Genomic DNA, 5,645 nt, shown 5'->3' on the forward strand with positions numbered 1-5,645 from the left:
GTATACATTTACAATTAATTCTCCATAGGCGGTAATGGTAACGTTTTCCTCCGTTGCTCAGTCCATATCGTTTACTTGAACATGTATGATGGCTCATATCGAAGCTGATACATTTATACATGTCTGGTTAAATTTTCGGGGTGGCAAGTGAGATTACTTTTTTCGCAAATTGATGGACCCCGGAAGATGGTGAAAAATGTCACTCTCCTCATGAAATAATCCCAAAATTCTGATCATAAAATTCAATAAAAAAATTGTCCTTTCTAATAATTTATTTCAGGTCAAATCTACATCTTTCTTTTCTCATCACATCAGCTCTATTAAACAGTTCTTATTGTTCATTTATGTCCATTTTTAACATCACAGTATCCACAATTGTATGGCGGACTAATATTTTTTTTAATTACGTCATCTGAGTTCCTCATCTCAAGGTCTATTAGGGATCCTGACCCATATTGAAATTCATACTTCTGATTTTTCCAAATATTTTTATGTGATCTTCATCGGTATAACATTCTGAATAAATCTGTGTATTTTTGTCCATTTCTGAAAAAAAATAAAGTTGTTTTAGCACTATAAGGCAATGACACTTTCGTCGCTATATTCATTTATTTTGAATGCAATGTGTTTGTATAATTAATTTCTTCCAGAATACCTTCACTAGTCAAAACAAGGACAAAACTTCTGATTATAACCTTTAATTACAATACACAGACCCTGTTAAAGCATTCTATAAAATTTTCTTGTGCCTTAAAGTGCATTTTGACAGAGAAATAATGCAAAAATGAAGATTTTATAAAAAAACCAACACCAAAATAATTATTCTTACTAGTGGAAATCTGGTAATTAAAACTGTGGAAAGCACTCTTAACTATTGGGAAAGTCATCCTTATCATATAATTAGAGTGCAATATAGTGCAAATTTTCAAAACTTGTCCTTTCACATAATTCTATTTGAGAAAAAATGTTTTTAACATGTATTTCAGTGAAAACCTTTTATTAGTGAGAAATCCACATGAGGTTTTAAAGGAAACATTGTGACATCACATGTATTATGGCGTCATTAAATAACGACAGATCAAAATAGAGCTAAATATAGTTTGCAGTGTTATGTGAGAAACAGTTGCCGCAAGATTTAACTCGAAATATTGAGTTGAAACGATCTGTAACTAAGCCTTTTCATTTAATTCCAAGACCATAGCAACAGTTTTCATATTTGCATATTTTTAACATACCGACTGTAATTTCAATTGGATAAATACCATAAATAAACAATTTAGAGCTTGCCTAATAAAGCAAAATGCTTACCAGTTATTCAGGTCTTTTTAAAACCTCTAGTTTGCCATCTCAGATTAAAAAGTAATGATATGTCTGGAACTGAAATAAGACAAAAAAATTACTCAGGCTGTGTTATCATTTGATTTAAATACATAAGTACTATTGAGAGAGAAAAATCTAATTCTTGAAAGTTTAATCACAAAGAAAGACAAATGCTTCTCCCTTGTGGCTTAGTCACCTTCATTTAAACCTTTTATTTTAGAAGCAATGGGTAGTAGCTAACTAGCTTAATAGTTGAATAGGTGCAGAAATATTGTTTTCAAAAAGGTTTGACCCTCCCCCTTTTTCACTGAGAAATGACAATATCTATTGTTTTGCTCAAGTGCATTAAAAATATTAGTTCATGATTTTCTTAAAACATGTACATGTTTTTTCTGTTTTTTTGCATAAGATATCTACTGACCAGGGGTCAAATCATTGGATAAAAGCACATGCGATGATGTATCTCACTTTACTCGTATGAAGTGTGTTATCTCCCTTGATTATCAGGTATTCCTGTAGACCGAAGTGATAATTACATAACAAAGACTATATTGTGTCATGTTTACTTACAATTTAATAATATTTAAAAGTTGTTTCTTGCCTTTTTCAATATAGTAAACAAATTCCTTTCGGATCTCTCGGAAGTAAACAAAGTTATGATTGTGCCTAAAAAAGTGTTCAGCCCCGTGCCAGTAATGCATTTTAAAAGCAAAGTTTCATTGAGTATTTGCTGATCTTTATCAATAATATTTATCTTAAACCATTTATAATAACTAGGTATAAATAAAAAAACTACTAACCATCATTTTCAGTGGTGTACAAGGTGAAATCATCCATAAATTAGCCTGAAAACTTCTGGAATTAAGCTTTTAATTTGGGTATACATTTACAATTAATTCTCCATAGGCGGTAATGGTAACGTTTTCCTCCGTTGCTCAGTCCATATCGTTTACTTGAACATGTATGATGGCTCATATCGAAGCTGATACATTTATACATGTCTGGTTAAATTTTCGGGGTGGCAAGTGAGATTACTTTTTTCGCAAATTGATGGACCCCGGAAGATGGTGAAAAATGTCACTCTCCTCATGAAATAATCCCAAAATTCTGATCATAAAATTCAATAAAAAAATTGTCCTTTCTAATAATTTATTTCAGGTCAAATCTACATCTTTCTTTTCTCATCACATCAGCTCTATTAAACAGTTCTTATTGTTCATTTATGTCCATTTTTAACATCACAGTATCCACAATTGTATGGCGGACTAATATTTTTTTTAATTACGTCATCTGAGTTCCTCATCTCAAGGTCTATTAGGGATCCTGACCCATATTGAAATTCATACTTCTGATTTTTCCAAATATTTTTATGTGATCTTCATCGGTATAACATTCTGAATAAATCTGTGTATTTTTGTCCATTTCTGAAAAAAAATAAAGTTGTTTTAGCACTATAAGGCAATGACACTTTCGTCGCTATATTCATTTATTTTGAATGCAATGTGTTTGTATAATTAATTTCTTCCAGAATACCTTCACTAGTCAAAACAAGGACAAAACTTCTGATTATAACCTTTAATTACAATACACAGACCCTGTTAAAGCATTCTATAAAATTTTCTTGTGCCTTAAAGTGCATTTTGACAGAGAAATAATGCAAAAATGAAGATTTTATAAAAAAACCAACACCAAAATAATTATTCTTACTAGTGGAAATCTGGTAATTAAAACTGTGGAAAGCACTCTTAACTATTGGGAAAGTCATCCTTATCATATAATTAGAGTGCAATATAGTGCAAATTTTCAAAACTTGTCCTTTCACATAATTCTATTTGAGAAAAAATGTTTTTAACATGTATTTCAGTGAAAACCTTTTATTAGTGAGAAATCCACATGAGGTTTTAAAGGAAACATTGTGACATCACATGTATTATGGCGTCATTAAATAACGACAGATCAAAATAGAGCTAAATATAGTTTGCAGTGTTATGTGAGAAACAGTTGCCGCAAGATTTAACTCGAAATATTGAGTTGAAACGATCTGTAACTAAGCCTTTTCATTTAATTCCAAGACCATAGCAACAGTTTTCATATTTGCATATTTTTAACATACCGACTGTAATTTCAATTGGATAAATACCATAAATAAACAATTTAGAGCTTGCCTAATAAAGCAAAATGCTTACCAGTTATTCAGGTCTTTTTAAAACCTCTAGTTTGCCATCTCAGATTAAAAAGTAATGATATGTCTGGAACTGAAATAAGACAAAAAAATTACTCAGGCTGTGTTATCATTTGATTTAAATACATAAGTACTATTGAGAGAGAAAAATCTAATTCTTGAAAGTTTAATCACAAAGAAAGACAAATGCTTCTCCCTTGTGGCTTAGTCACCTTCATTTAAACCTTTTATTTTAGAAGCAATGGGTAGTAGCTAACTAGCTTAATAGTTGAATAGGTGCAGAAATATTGTTTTCAAAAAGGTTTGACCCTCCCCCTTTTTCACTGAGAAATGACAATATCTATTGTTTTGCTCAAGTGCATTAAAAATATTAGTTCATGATTTTCTTAAAACATGTACATGTTTTTTCTGTTTTTTTGCATAAGATATCTACTGACCAGGGGTCAAATCATTGGATAAAAGCACATGCGATGATGTATCTCACTTTACTCGTATGAAGTGTGTTATCTCCCTTGATTATCAGGTATTCCTGTAGACCGAAGTGATAATTACATAACAAAGACTATATTGTGTCATGTTTACTTACAATTTAATAATATTTAAAAGTTGTTTCTTGCCTTTTTCAATATAGTAAACAAATTCCTTTCGGATCTCTCGGAAGTAAACAAAGTTATGATTGTGCCTAAAAAAGTGTTCAGCCCCGTGCCAGTAATGCATTTTAAAAGCAAAGTTTCATTGAGTATTTGCTGATCTTTATCAATAATATTTATCTTAAACCATTTATAATAACTAGGTATAAATAAAAAAACTACTAACCATCATTTTCAGTGGTGTACAAGGTGAAATCATCCATAAATTAGCCTGAAAACTTCTGGAATTAAGCTTTTAATTTGGGTATACATTTACAATTAATTCTCCATAGGCGGTAATGGTAACGTTTTCCTCCGTTGCTCAGTCCATATCGTTTACTTGAACATGTATGATGGCTCATATCGAAGCTGATACATTTATACATGTCTGGTTAAATTTTCGGGGTGGCAAGTGAGATTACTTTTTTCGCAAATTGATGGACCCCGGAAGATGGTGAAAAATGTCACTCTCCTCATGAAATAATCCCAAAATTCTGATCATAAAATTCAATAAAAAAATTGTCCTTTCTAATAATTTATTTCAGGTCAAATCTACATCTTTCTTTTCTCATCACATCAGCTCTATTAAACAGTTCTTATTGTTCATGTATGTCCATTTTTAAAATCACAGCATTTTACAATTGTATGGCGGACTAATATTTTTTTTAATTACGTCATCTGAGTTCCTCATCTCAAGGTCTATTAGGGATCCTGACCCAAGTGTTTGGGTTAGGGTCAGGGTTAGGGTTAGGGTAAGGGTCAGGGTTTTGGTCAGGGTTAGGGTCAGGGTTAGGGTTAGGGTACGGATAAGGGTCATGATTGGGACAGGGTAGTGTACTTTGACGAGGGTTAGTGAGGTGCCCATTGTCACTTCTGCGCATGTCTGCCCTTTTTTGTGACTGCGCATGCGTCAGAAATTCCCAAAAATATTTCTAAGTACAGAGTATGAAAAGTGCCTTTGACCTCAATCTTCAAACAGATGTAGAATGGATTTGAATAGAGATATTTTCATAAAGTTAACTGTTCCTAAAAGATGGAAAGGCGATCTAAAGGATGAAAACTTATTGGTATCACTGAAGTGTACGACCGCACTTTCCGACCTCACTGAAGAAACGTTTGTGCGAGAGTAAAGCCTAACCCCGAAATTAACACCAACTCCCAAACTACAAAAGATAAAGACTTGCGGTCTTCACCAGGGGCTTAATTGTCAAAAAGTACTAACCCCAATGGGGCCGATTTTTTAACATCAAGCCGAACGAAGCATAGGATCATGTTGAAATATTGAAAAGATCGACTATGAAAAGTACCAAAAACCATAACCTGACCCCCCATCCCTCCAAAACTCTGATTTTTGAGAAGTTCGTGAAAAAACTTAATACGAAAATCCAATCGGTTACCCTCCTAGACTTATCCTTTCCGAGATAAAGCTAGGCCTCCAAAACAACAATTTTAACACATTTGGGGTTTGGGTTAGGGTTAGTGTTTGGGTTAAGGTCAGGGTTAGGGTTAGGGTT

General features: G+C 32.6%; 1 long non-coding RNA gene across 2 annotated transcripts; it reads right to left on the reverse strand.

The window, feature by feature from the left end:
* LOC143063478 (uncharacterized) lies at positions 1-4,732 on the reverse strand. Of its 2 annotated transcripts, none has more exons than XR_012975009.1 (5): positions 4,319-4,732; positions 3,507-3,575; positions 2,121-2,744; positions 1,309-1,377; positions 1-546 (listed from the first exon to the last, which is right to left on the reverse strand). It is a non-coding gene; the product is annotated as an uncharacterized LOC143063478 (long non-coding RNA). The 2 variants fall into 2 exon arrangements; XR_012975010.1 differs by lacking the exon at positions 4,319-4,732 and adding an exon at positions 4,089-4,185.
* Positions 4,733-5,645: the final 913 nt, after the last annotated feature.

Source organism: Mytilus galloprovincialis, chromosome 2 (genome assembly GCF_965363235.1).
Source record: "Mytilus galloprovincialis chromosome 2, xbMytGall1.hap1.1, whole genome shotgun sequence".
NCBI classification, from domain to species: domain Eukaryota; kingdom Metazoa; phylum Mollusca; class Bivalvia; order Mytilida; family Mytilidae; genus Mytilus; species Mytilus galloprovincialis.